We start from the raw sequence: 15,157 nt of genomic DNA, 5'->3' as shown, positions 1-15,157 counted from the left end.
TATGTGTGTATGTATATAGCAGAGCTATGTGTGTATGTATATAGCAGAGTTATGTGTGTATGTATATAGCAGAGCTATGTGTGTATGTATGTAGCAGCGCTGTGTCTGTATGTATGTATCCAGCAGAGCTGTGTGTGTTTGTCTGTATGCATGTATGATGTGTATCTATGTATGTCAGTGTATATGACTGTATAGATGTGTCAGTTCTATATGTATTTTTGTGAGTTTGTCGTTAAATATGTATATGTATGTGTACGTATGTGTGTCTGCGTGTGGATGGGGCCCACTGGGACTCTTCCGCCCGGGGCCCACAAAAACCTGGAGCCGGCCCTGATTTCATGTGTGAGACATGTAAAGACTGACACTTTGCCCTAATAATCACACACAGCTCCCCAGAGAGATCAGAACTAATATAGTACAGCAGAATTGAAGTTGATTTAATTACAAAAACATTTGTAGTTGTTCTCTCATAGTGCTTCAGCATCCATTGTGGGGCAAGAGCAGTATACCAGAACTGTGAGAGGACAACTGAAAATATTTTAGTGTTGTATTTGTAATGGGACAAAGTTTAACTCTATTGTACTGTATTTGTTCTGATCTCATTACACAGCTGTGTATGATTATGAGAGCAAAGTGTCAGCCATTACATGTCTCACGCTAGTAAGACATCCTTTTATTTAAACTAAGCTTTGGAGGCAAATTTTCAGGGAGATCTGTGTTCCATCCATAGATCTTTACAGCTCATTTAAATATAAGATTTCTCTGGAGTGAGACATCAGAAATCAAGGTATCACTTTATTCAGCTTTATATCACCTTCCTGCCCATTTTATTATTATTTCATTAATAGTGTATAGTATTTGGAAGAAGGTGCTTTGCACAGATGAGTCCAAAATAGTCTAAATTCAAAACGCTATGTATGGATGAAAACTAACACAGCACATCACTCTGAAAACACAATCCCTACTGTAAATATGGTGGTGGCACTATTATGCTATGGGGAGTCTTTTCTTTAGCAGGACAGAGAAGCTGCTAAGTGTTGATGGGAAGATGGATTGAGCTAAATACAGGGCAATTGTGGAGGAAAAACTGTTAAAGGCCTCGCTTCCACTTGTGCAAAGAATCTGATATGAGAGCATTGGAAGCGATATGCTAATGACCCTCTGCTGCGAGTGTGAGCCGAGGGTCATGAGACTGTGATCCGATCTTGCGATTGTATTACAGCTGCGGAGAAGAGGGGGGGGAACTTTCTCCCTCTCTTCTGTGACCTGTCTCTGTGTACATCGCACTGCAGTTGGATGACATCTGAGTGCAGTGCGATATTTCACACGCACCCATAGACTTGTATGGGGGTGTGTGAGCCGTGACTCACTGCAAAACACAGCATGCTGCAATTAATTTCTCATGCCGATATGGCACTTATATGCACGATATGCACTTGCGTGAGAGCAATCTGATGTTTTATCGAATTGCCCATGTCCTTGCAAAACGCAAGTGGAACTGAGCCCAAAGACTGCAAAAGGCTTGAAACTGGGGTGTAGGGTCACCTTCCAGCAGGATAACAACAATAAAAACAAACTACCAGAGCTACCATGCAATGATTTACATCAAAGCATCTTCATACTACAAATTCTCTCGTCTCTGGGTATCACAGACTTGGCCCTATCTTGGATCTCCTCATACTTAACCAACCGAACTTTCAGCATCTCCCACCCTTACACCACTTCCTCATCTCGCCCCCTGTCTGTTGGAGTCCCCCAAGGTTCAGTTCTTGGACCCCTGCTGCTCTCCATATACACCTTCGGCCTGGGATAGCTCATAGAGTCCCACGGTTTTCAGTATCATCTCTACGCTGATGATACGCAGATCTACCTCTCTGGACCTGACATCACCTCCCTACTAACCAGAATCCCACAATGTCTGTCTGCTATTTAATCCTTTTTCTCTGCTCAATTCTTAACATTGAACATGGACAATACAGAATTCATTGTCTTTCCTCCTCCTCACTCAACCCCCCCACCTGACATATCCATCAATGTCAATGGCTGCTCACTTTCCCCAGTGCCACGTGCTCGCTGCCTTGGAGTAATCCTAGACTCTGATCTCTCTTTCAAGCCCCACATCCAAGCCCTCTTCACCTCCTGCCGGCTCCAACTCAAAAATATTTCCCGGATCCGTACATTCTTTTCCCAAGAAGCTGCAAAAACCTTAGTTCATGCCCTTATTATCTCCCGCCTGGATTATTGCAACCTCCTGCTCTGTGGCCTCCCTTCTAACAGTCTCGCACCCCTACAATCTATTCTAAACTATGCTGCCCGACTAATCCACCTTTCCCCCCGCTACTCCCCGACCTCTCCTCTCTGCCAATCCCTTCACTGGCTTCCCATTGCCCAAAGACTCCAGTTCAAAATCCTAACTATGACCTACAAAGTGATCCACAACCTGTCTCTTCCCTACATCTCTGACCTAGTCTCCCGGTACATACCTGCACGTAACCTTCGATCCTCACAAGATCTCCTTCTCTACTCCCCTTTCGTCTCCTCTTCCCACCATTGCATCCAAGATTTCTTCCGTGCCTCCCCCATACTCTGGAATGCTCTGCCTCAACACATTAGACTCTCGCATACCTTGACAAGCTTCAAAAGGAACCTGAAGACCCACCTCTTCCGACAAGCCTACAACCTGCCGTAACCCTCAGTCTGATACAGCGCTGCACAATCAGCTCTACCCTAACCTACTGTATCCTCACCTATCCCTTGTAGACTGTGAGCCTTCGCGGGCATGGACCTCTATCCTCCTGTACCTGTCTGTGTCTTGTATTGTTTATGAATATTGTACTTGTCCCTATTATGTATACCCCTTTCACATGTAAAGCGCCATGGAATTGATTGTGCTATAATAATAAATAATAATAATAATGTGTGTCAATAGCTCAGTCACAGTCCAGACCTAAATGCCATTAAGAAACTGTGGCAAGTCTTGAAAATTGCTGTTCAGAGATGCTTTGCATTCAATCTTACTGAGCTAGAGCTATTTTGCAAAGAAGAATGGGCAAAAGTCCTAAAAGGTATTTATTCAGGGGGTTGAATAAAAATGCACACTACTATTTTCAGATATAGATATAAAGTACAGACCAAAAGTTTGGACACATCTTCTCATTCAAAGAGTTTTCTTTATTTTCATGACTCTGAAAATTGTAGATTCACATTGAAGGCATCAAAACTATGAATTAACACATGTGGAATGAAATACTTAACAAAAAAGTGTGAAACAACTGAAAATATGTCTTATATTCTAGGTTCTTCAAAGTAGCCACCTTTTGCTTTGATTACTGCTTTGCACACTCTTGGCATTCTCTTGATGAGCTTCAAGAGGTAGTCACTGGAAATGGTCTTTCAAATGTCGTGAAGGAGTTCCCAGAGATGCTTAGCACTTGTTGGCCCTTTGCCTTCACTCTGTGGTCCAGCTCACCCCAAACCATCTCGATTGGGTTCAGGTCTGGTCACTGTGGAGGCCAGGTCATCTGGCGGAGCACCCCATCACTCTCCTGCTTAGTCAATTAGCCCTTACACAGCCTGGATGTGTGTTTGGGTCATTGTCCTGTTGAAAAATAAATGATGGTCCAACTAAACGCAAACCAGATGAAATAGCATGCCGCTGCAAGATGCTGTGCTAGCCATGCTGGTTCAGTATGTCTTCAATTTTGAATAAATCCGCAACAGTGTCACAAGCAAAGCACTCCAACACCATCACACCTCCTCCTCCATGCTTCACGGTGGTAACCAGGCATGTAGAGTCCATCCGTTCACCTTTTCTGTGTCACACAAAGACACGGTGGTTGGATCCAAAGATCTCAAATTTGTACTCATCAGACTAAAGCACAGATTTCCACTGGTCTAATCTCCATTCCTTGTGTTCTTTAGCCCAAACAAGTCTCTTCTGCTTATTGCCTGTCCTTAGCAGTGGTTTCCTAGTAGCTATTTTACCATGAAGGCCTCCTGCACAAAGTCTCCTCTTAACAGTTGCTCTAGAGATGTGTCTGCTGCTAGAACTCTGTGTGGCATTAACCTGATCTCTAATCTGAGCTGTTGTTAACCTGCGATTTCTGAGGCTGGTGACTCGGATAAGCTTATCCTCCGCAGCAGAGGTGACTCTTGGTCTTCCTTTCCTGGAGCGGTCCTCATGTGAGCCATTTTCTTCGTAGTATTTGATGGTATTTGCCACTGCACTTGGGGACACTTTCAAAGTTTTCCCAATTTTTCGGACTGACTGACCTTCATTTCTTAAAGTAATGATGGCCACTCGTTTTTCTTTACTTAGATGCTTTTTTCTTGCCATAATACAAATTATAACAATCTATTCAGTAGGACCATCAGCTGTGTATCCACCAGACTTCTGCACAACACAACTGATGGTCCCACCCCCATTTATAAGGTAAGAAATCCCAGTTATTAAACCTGACAGGGCCCACCTGTGAAGTGAAAACCATTTCCAGTGACTACCTCTTGAAGCTCATCAAGAGAATGCCAAGAGTGTTTAAAGCAGTAATCAAAGCAAAAGGTGGCTACTTTGAAGAACCTAGAATATAACACATATTTTCAGTTGTTTCCCACTTTTTTGTTAAGTATTTCATTCCACATCTGTTAATTCATAGTTTTGATGCTTTCAATGTGAATCTACAATTTTCAGAGCCATGAAAATAAAGTAAACTCTTTGAATGAGAAGATGTGTCCAAACATTTCTTCTGTACTGTATATTTTTAAAACATTTAGAAAACCAAGTATTGTTTCCATTACACATCACAAATACTTGCTACTTACTGTTGGTATATCACATAAAATCCCAGTAAAATACATTTAGGTTTGTGGGTGTACCATGAAAAAAATGTGCAATACTTCACAGGGTATGAATACTCTTTCAAGTTACTGTATATATGTATCTATAAACACATTAAACCTTTGCCACTTCTACTTCTTGCATTATGTTGGACTTATATCAGAGGTCAAATCTGCTGGTAAGGGTCCATGAAGGCTATGAAAAACGTATCTACATGTTGAATTAAGAATTAAAAAAACATGTTATACTTTTTTAGTTGACTATGATTATATATACTGTATATATATTTATAATTAATGCAAATATAAAAATTCGTATTAACATGTATATTTGTAATATGTAAATTAAATTCACAAGGAGTGGAGGCCACCCATTGAGGTTTCACAGTGTTTGGTATTTTAAGTCTATAACAGGTGTTTAAGATATTAGTATCAATATGTTACTTCCATAAACTTTTATCACTTTCTCAAAAATAACATATGTCAATGAGCAGGTTAGTAATTTAAAAATGTTTTTGCAAGTGTACACTTTAGTGCAATACTTTATATTAAAAAGTAATTTTATTTATACTTTATGGAATAGTTTATACACCTAAAGAAACATTTTGTTTCAAACATAAAATATGTCAGGGTCGCCATCAGGGCATTACAACCATGACTGGTGTACTGGGCCAGTGAAGAGGGGGGGCCCGGCCAGACCCGGGGTAATTACTTAGCTTTATTAAGCGTTGGGTAGGCTGAACCCCCTTCTTCATTGCGTTTTTTATCTATTTTTGATCATTTCTATTATTTGGCTTTAACAAAACTTTAATAGTACAGTTATGAGTGGATTATATGCACTTTCAGGTTGTTTATGCACACTAAAAACACTGTTTTTTACCTCCAGATTTTCTGCATCTAATTCAGTTCTATGGGGTAAATCCACAGATAAAACTCAGCGTACTTACTAGAAAAATTGACATGTTACAGATTTCAAAAATGCTCCGCAGGTCAGTTTTACACCTTAAAAAACAAAGCACAATGGGCATGAGATTTCTATAAATCCACTTTGCTGGAACTGTAAGATGCTGTGTTCTTTGCAAAGTGAAAATACACTGCATCTAAAATCTCATCATGGGAAGAATCACTCCCATCCAAATTTTTATACTATTAAAGGGAACCTTCCATACCCTCCCACCCACCAGTATTTATATATTTATTACTTAATACCCTGTCTAACCAGCCCTTTATACTGTTTGACACATAATCGCATGTTTAAAAACAGTCAGTCTTTATAAATGATGTTTTTAATATGCTAATTATGCTTTTGACTAGTTGATGGCGCGTTAGTTCCCCAGACTAATCACACATCTGTGGGTGTGATAACATGATTTGCAGAGAATAGGGATCATCCCCAGCTCTCGGCAAATCACACATGTGGGCGTTTTTCTGCACTAACATTATAATGCTCTAAAGCCTGGTGTACACTACCTGGCTTCAGAGAGGTGCACTGCTCATGTCCGGAAGTGTAGAAGGCGGCGGCGGTTTCTCTTCTGGACATGCGTAGTGCACCTCTCTGAAACCGGGACATGTACACCAAGCTTCAAAGACACTACTGTGTTAGTGCAAATCCAAGATATTTGCAAAGAGCTGGCAATAAAGTTGGCTCTCTGCAATTCCTGTTATTAAGCCCACAGGGGCATGATACCATGCTGGGAGGGCCAACTAGTCTGGGGAAACAAATGCCCCATCAACTAACCAAAGAGCTAATTAGCATATTAATAACAGATTTTAGAAAGACTGTTTTTAAACATGCAATTAGGTGTCAGTATAAACGGGATGGTTACAGAGAGTATTAAGTAATAAATATATAAATGCTGATGGGTTGTAGGACAGACTCCCTTTAATATTTTGCATCAGCATATTATATTTCACTGTGCACTGGCAATTGCTCATTTTACCTTTCTACTCAGTTAATTTTTTTGTTTTCCATCACATCTATGACATCACATGATTAAAGACAGACTCCATGTAAAAACAGGAAGTCTATTTTCTTTTCATGAGTCATGAGTTACTGCAAAGTCCCTGGCAGAGAGGAGAAGGGAGCAACTAGGTCAGGAGTTGAGGATGGGGATGATGCATTCAAGGAAAAGTGACTTCCAGTTTTTACATAGAGCTTAGAAAGATTCAGCTGGTCTATTTTTAATCATGTGATATTCTAAACCTAATGGAAAAGAAAAGAATTAATTGAGTAGAAAGGCAAATTGAGCAACTTTAAGCATACAGTGCTATATAATATTATGATTAGTAAATAATATCATGACTACAATATATTAAGAGGATAAAAACTTTGATAGGAGGGGTTCTTTAACCTAAGGGTATGTGTACATCACATTTAAACACTAGGTTCATGATTTGTGGAACGGATCTGCCACTGCATATGCAAGGCATATTTATTGAGCCCCATTGACCTAGCATATCCTAAAATAGAATCTTTTTGGTATGTGTTAGGGGAGGTAATTTTTTTTATTACTATATGGAATAGTGTAATAACTAAACTGTGCTATTTCATACAGAGGCCTACACAGTGGTATATGTCAGTGGCCATAGGTACACATTTAGAAGTATCCCTGAGTTGCAAAATATATATACTTCTGATAGAGGCCTCTGATGCGATGTTAAGGTGAATGTGACAGCAGATTTGTGCTGTCCAAAGCAGAGTCAGCATGAGTTAGAGACCAGCTTGCAGTCATAACCTGTTTCCCCGAAAATAAGACACTGTCTTATATTTTTTTGCCCCAAAAAAAAAGCACTAGGTCTTATTTTCGGGGGAGGGCTTAATTTTGTGGAGACATGGTTTTGGGTAAGTTTTCCCCCACAAAAATGCAGATGCCCCTTCCCAGGATCATCAAACTTACCAGACCCCGGACATCTGCAAGGCTCCTAGGTCCTTCTGCGATCTCCGGTGGGTGCTCCCAGCAGGTATGCTGCACATCATCCTCCCCTACTTCTGGCCAACACACACATCAGATAACACTCACACATCAGATTGCATACACACACCACATATCGCACATACAATCGCGAATGCACACACCACATCAAGTGATACCACTAGCTTCCGACCAGCAGGGGACTCTCAGCTTTCTATGATGCATTCTACCCACAGGTCCTGGAAGCTCCACTGCACATTGCACAGTGTCACAGGTCCTTAAGTCGCCGAGAAGCAATTGATATCGCTGGATGTGTTGAGTGTGTGCGTGCAATCTGATGTGTGATTGTGTGTGATCTGATATTATGTGTGGGATCTGATGTGTGTGTTCTGCCACAGGTCCTTGATGCAATCCACTGCTCCTGGTTGGCGTCTGGTGAGTATGATCGCGGAGTCTTTTCTCTTCTTTTGTCTCTCTTTTGGGAGTGCCCGCTGTCTATAACGAAGTGTCCTGAAGTATTCTTTAACTTTTTTAGCTCCATTGACGCTTCATTATTGAACCGTGACTAAGGCTTATTTTTGCGGGATGTCTTATATTAAAGCCTTGCAGAAAACGCCTGCTTATTTTTGGAGGAGGTCTTATTTTCAGGGAAACACGATACCTCTTTTGCTCTCAAACATATGAGAAAACATGCATTTAGAAGGCAGTCAAAGACCATGCATGTGTGTCGGATGACTAATTGATGTGGCATTTCAGAGAAAAACTTACTATAAAGCTTCTTTATGGTTTGGTCCTTTGCTGCTTTTAAAGTATGTGTTTCGCAGAGATGACTCAGTCAGCACTTCAGAATCAAACATACATTGCTGAAATCATACAGTCAGTGTTTGATCCATGCTGCCCATTGATCAAGCAGCTTGCATCAGCTTCAGGTTCCCTTTAAATACTCTTTTCAATACAATAGAGAAAAAAGGATAGATGGACAAATAGATAGATAGATAGATACCATAGATAGATAGATAGATAGATAGATAGATAGATAGATAGATACCATAGATAGATAGATAGATAGATAGATAGATGGGCAAACAGTTTGTAATATTAATTACAATCCCAGGCGTTACACTTGTGCTGTCAGGGGACTTGTTCAGAGCACTGGTCATTTGTGCTTCATAATTATCTTAAATACACACAATTAGTTCCACTTTCTGCTGTTTTTCTAAAGACATCTGTACACATTCTGTACAACTCAAGATGCTGATTTTGGCAATCATTATAAAACTCATTCCTATCCCTGGAAACAAACTGATGTACAAGAGCATCAAATATTTTCTCAGGAAAAAGTCCCAATAGAATTCTGGAAGCTAAGTAGGGTTGGGTAAATTCTGTTAATTAAAGTATTGTGATCTGAGAGACGATCCTTAGACATGGAAGTACATATAAGATAAATTGTTTTGCTCTGGCATCCATAAAAATGAATGTACAGTATAGAGATAGGTAGGGGACCATCAGGAAGACAGTCCAGAATAAAAAAAATGCTAATTTTGCTATGTTTTATAGACTTATAGTTGTCCTAATTGTTTCTCTTCTCATTCTTCTCCTTCTGGTCCTGTGAAATTCCACAGTATACAACAAATAATACAAATCATTTTACAACAGTTACTAACTTAATACTATCAATGTAATATAATTTAATTTATCTGCATAATATAGATTTTACATGGAGCCAATTTTCAAATTGTCTCTCCAGGGAGGAAAGGAGACGAACTCTAGCGCCACCTATTGGAAGTAGCAATCCTAAAAGTCAAAAGTGACCCTTTAATGAGCCTTTTCAAATGACTAAAGGCCCAGTCACACACAACGACTTACCAGCGATCCCGAAAACGATGTGACCTGATAAGGATCGCAGGTAAGTCGCTGGGAGATTGCAGGTGAGATGTCACACAGTCAGACCTTACCAACGATGCAGGAACAATACAGGTCGCAGTAGCGACCTGTATAACGATCTCAGCAGTCACTGTGATCCTGTCACACAGAGTCAAACACAGCGATGTGTCCTGCCCAGCAGGACATCGCCTTTGAAGAAAATGGCCTGGACCATTCTGCAAGGACTAGAGATCTCACAGCAGGGGCCTGATCGCTGGTAGATGTCACACATAACGAGATTGCTAACGGGATCGCTACTGCGTCACCAAACGGTGACTCAGCTGCGATCTCGCTAGCGATCTCGTTATGTGTGACGGTACCTTAAGGATTTATGTCAGATTAGAACCCCAATTTGCAGACAAAGTGTTTCGGGGTGATTGACCCTCGTCTGTGCAAAGTATGGGATCTGATCTGGCTGTATGAGAACCTTTAGTGGGGTACGTGGAGCCAATAAAATAAGCTTTCATATAGTAAACACAGGCACCACTGTAATGCAGAGGATATTAAAAAGCAGATTTGCTAATGTAACAAACATACATTTCTGATGTTTACAAATGTAAATGGAAAAAAAGATGCTGGATGGCTCCTATGAAATGGGTCACAGGTAAAAACTGTGATCTCTGCAATATTTGCCAATTCTGTCAATGACCTCTCTGCCTGCCCAGCCCCTCTACAAACCATACAAATCTAGAAGACCATATTTTACCAGCTTCAGTCATGATATAAGACTGCAGCTCTTCCTAACAAATTTAATAATTGAATTGGGGTATATCTAATATATAAAGCTGAAAGTGTGTGTGTGTGTGTGTGTGTGTGTGTGTGTGTGTGTGTGTGTATGTATGTATGTATATGTGTAATGATGAGCCAGGGGCGCCTCTGGCCTTGTAGTCGTGGCCCTTGAGGATTGACTTACCCCTGGCTTCACCATTACTTGAAAACCGGGCTCTTCTCTTGTGGGGCAGTGTGTGACGGCGCCTTCGCCGGATGGTGCACAAACAGTCTTCAGGCAAAAGCTGGTTATAATAAAAGATGACATTTATTTGCACAATACAATCCGGTCAGCAGAATCCGGCACTTTCTGTGGAGCTGGGGACAACCTGCCCAAACGCGCCCTCTGGTGGGGATATGCCCTGGGTACTCCGCTTCTCCGGGCTCCCACTCCTAGGTCAAGCACACACCGGACCCACACCAGCGGTTTCAGACCTTGAGGTTACGTTCCCCTCCGTTGCTCCGCCGTCCCCTGGTGTTCCGCTCACACACACTGCCACCGATGTTCACACACTGCTGTCCCGGATCCCTCTCCTCTCCACACACACAGACCTTCCCTAGACATCCAGCCGACTCCTCCTTCCCCGGTGGCAACAGCCGTCCCACCCGGCCACTAGGGGGTGCCCTAACACACTATACACTTTTAAAACATGAAAAACATTTTTATTAATAACATTTCCTGTCCTTTAGTAGGGATTATGAGCACCCACTACATGCCTCCCCTCTTAAAATTCGAGCCTCCCGGCACGGCTCTTCTTTAAAACACACATAACATGAGAAAACCTTTAGTCCAGTTCACAACAACAGACGCACCAGTTCAGCAGCCGGCAGTTCAGCAGCGCTCCCGATCTTTAGGTGGCGCCCGGAGACGCAGCAGCGCTCCCGGTCTTAAATGGCGCCCGGAGGCTCAACAGCGCTCCCGGTCTTAGGTGGCGCCCGGAGGCTCAACAGCGCTCCCGGTCTTAGGTGGCGGGCAACAGGCCCGTAGAACTTTTAACCCTTTGGAACGATAACTTCTGCCGGTCTAGGAACGATACCGGTCTTCAAACAGGATATCTGCGGAGATCTATTCCGGAGGCCAGGACCGCTTCCACTCCTCCGCCTGTGCCTGTATGTAGGCACCCAGGGACTGCCCCGGTTGGCGGCGTATTCTCCGGAATGACACGGGGGCAAAAGGTGGCTCTGCTGGTACAGCTTCTTCAGCTCCCGGCGGGGGTGATGGCGTCGCTCCCCGGGGTGGTTGTGGCGCGGGTTGCGGCACGTCCAGGACTATGACCGGTCTGTTGGTCACACTCTGATTCACCGCTACCACCGGGGTAACCCTCTCCGGGTCAGCGGTCGGGCCAGATGGTACTTCCAGTGCAGCTGCCAAGGTGCGCTTGGAATGAGAGGCCGCGGTCGGTACCAGTTTTGGGTGGCTCCGGCGCCGTTCCTGTTGCTCCTCCCACTCCAGCTCTTGCTGCCACTGGGCTGCTTCCCGGGCGGTCGGCATCCGAGTGACCCCCACCGCGAACAGGCCACGACTACCCGCATCGGGCAAGAATTGCACCTTCTCCCCCGGATAGAGCGTGTGGAGACGTTTCGGCAGTCCTTCTACGTCCAAGTGGACCCGGTTGTAAAAGTAGTCGTCCCCGGTGTCGGCTTCCCGGATGAACCCGTATCCCTCCTGCTGGTTAAATTTCACCACTATCCCAGTGGTGAATTGCAGGGCCAGCTCCTCACCGCCGGGACCGGACAACATTTCCCGGACGATGGTTTCGGCAAGCAGGCGTTCTCGGACAGGGTCGGGTACCGGGGACGGAGCTCTGGGGTACGGCACGGGGGACGGGACGATTACCGGATCCCAAACGAAGCCCAGGTGGTCTTCCTCCAGCCGCTCGGCAGGCAGTTCGGCCAGCTCTCCAGATGGGACAGATGTTGTGGCGGCGGTGGCGCCAGGCTGTGGTGTCTCCCAAGGGGAATACGTAATCCCCGGAATCCGGTCTCTCACTGGTGGCTGGGTGGCATACGTTGCCCGTACCGCCGTAATCGTACCTCCGGTCTTCGCATCCCAAGTGGTCTTCCAGGTCACCTTCTCGGGACGCGTGGAACCTCCCGGCCCGGTCGGAAGGTCTACTAGGGATGCCTCGCTTGCGGCAGCAAATTTGGGACGTCCCCGGCCTAGGCTGACCAGAGCCATGGTGGTGGCAAGTTCTTCTGGTTGTCCGGAAGTCTCCATCCCTGTCTCCGATCGTTGTACTAACAATGGCGGCGGCGTCAAAGCTGAGACTGAGGAGAGAGGAGGCGGGCCTTTGTTTCCCGCTCTTAAACAGATTCCTCCCCCAGCCTCACGCATCATCTTGACTCCTCCGCGGCGGTACTTCTTTTTCTTCCGAACACCGCCCACTTCGTATGTCTTCCTCAATGCCCTGGAACTGGCGCCTCCCCTCTTTGGGCGGAGTAATCTGTACCTCTTCTTCGGCACCGGCCAGCCCCAGGCTCTTCTTTTGGCGCCAACTTTTCGCGCCTTTTCTTCATCTTCACAGATAACGGCCCTCTTGCCGCCATCTTGTGCCCGGTCCAACGCTGCGGGCACTGTGTTCTCTTCCCACCAGGGGACTGGAAATCTTCTCCCGTAGTTGGGATCCTGTGCCCCAGGCACCACTTGATCTCCAGCTTCTTGGGTCCCTGGCAGGGGATTCGCATCCTGCCGACTACGCCACATGTAATGATGAGCCAGGGGCGCCTCTGGCCTTGTAGTCGTGGCCCTTGAGGATTGACTTACCCCTGGCTCCACCATTACTTGAAAACCGGGCTCTTCTCTTGTGGGGCAGTGTGTGACGGCGCCTTCGCCGGATGGTGCACAAACAGTCTTCAGGCAAAAGCTGGTTATAATAAAAGATGACATTTATTTGCACAATACAATCTGGTCAGCAGAATCCGGCACTTTCTGTGGAGCTGGGGACAACCTGCCCAAACGCGCCCTCTGGTGGGGATATGCCCTGGGTACTCCGCTTCTCCGGGCTCCCACTCCTAGTTCAAGCACACACCGGACCCACACCAGCGGTTTCAGACCTTGAGGTTACGTTCCCCTCCGTTGCTCCGGCGTCCCCTGGTGTTCCGCTCACACACACTGCCACCGATGTTCACACACTGCTGTCCCGGATCCATCTCCTCTCCACACACACAGACCTTCCCTAGACATCCAGCCGACTCCTCCTTCCCCGGTGGCAACAGCCGTCCCACCCGGCCACTAGGGGGTGCCCTAACACACTATACACTTTTAAAACATGAAAAACATTTTTATTAATAACATTTCCGGTCCTTTAGTAGGGGTTATGAGCACCCACTACATATGTGTGTGTGCATATGTCCGGGATTGGCATCTGCACCATCGCAGCTATAGCCACAAAATTTTGCACACTCACACGTCTGGACCCCGAGAGCATCATAGGCTGTTGTGAGGCGAAATTTTAAACCCGCGCGTTCCAATTTACCAATCAATTTTGCCCCTATCTACATAATGGGGAAAAAGTGAACCGAAAAGTGTATCCGCACCGTCGCATTTACAATCATGAAATTTTGCACAGACACCTCATGTGACCCAGGGAACGTCGTAGACTATGTTTTGACAGGAAAAGTTAACCCCGGGCTTTACAGTTAGTGTCCAAAAAACATGCCTCCATTAAAGTAAATGGAGCCTGGAACTACCGGTTATTATTAGTAGGAGCTGTGATTGGTTGCTATAGGAACAAAAGACATTCATAGTATAAGAAGCTTATATGTCAGGTAATAAGATGTCGGTGGGGAGACGGATAGAGAGAGACAGACAGAGACAGACAGAGAGACAGACAGAGAGACAGACAGGGAAAACGACAGAGAGATAGAGACAGACAGGGAAAGAGACAGACAGAGACAAACGGTGAAAGAGACAGATGGTGAAAGAGACAGACAGAGACAGACGGTGAAAGAGACAGACAGAGACAGACAGGGAAAGAGACAGACAGAGACAGACCTGGAAAGAGACAGACAGAGACAGACCTGGAAAGAGACAGACCTGGAAAGAGACTGACCTGGAAAGAGACTGACCTGGAAAGAGACAGACCTGGAAAGAGACAGATGGGGAAAGAGACAGATGGGGAAAGAGACAGACAGACATGCAGGGACAGAGACAGGCAGACAAGGAAGGAGGAGACAGCCAGAGAGACAGACAAAGATAGATGGGGAAAGACACAGACCTTGATAGAGACAGACGGGGAAAGAGACAGAGAAATAGAGACAGACAAGAAAAGAGACAGACAGAGACAGGCAGACAGGGAAAGAGACAGACTGGAAAAAACAGAGACAAAGAGACGGGGAGACAGATGGGGAAAGAGACAGACCTAGAAAGAAACAGATGGGGAAAGAAACAGAGAGATAGAGACAGACAAAAAAAGAGACAGACAGAGACAGGCAGACGGGGAAAGAGACAGACGGGGAAAGAGACAGACGGGGAAAGAGACAGACGGGGAAAGAGACAGACCTGGAAAGAGATAGACGGAGAACATTACTTGGCCAATTTAGTTAAATCTGTGTGGAATATCTGTGGTGTTGAAATATATGTTGTGAAATGCTTCTATTAGCTTACTTTTTGCCTATTAATAATTACATTTCTATCTATTTGTTTTGTGGTTTTTGTGTGCAGAATAAATTTTTGTTAATACATTCTATTTTGTTAACAACAGTTATTAACCCGGGCGAAG

This window comes from Anomaloglossus baeobatrachus, chromosome 6 (assembly GCF_048569485.1).
Source record: "Anomaloglossus baeobatrachus isolate aAnoBae1 chromosome 6, aAnoBae1.hap1, whole genome shotgun sequence".
Classification (NCBI taxonomy): domain Eukaryota; kingdom Metazoa; phylum Chordata; class Amphibia; order Anura; family Aromobatidae; genus Anomaloglossus; species Anomaloglossus baeobatrachus.
Note: the sequence above shows the minus strand (reverse complement) of the source record.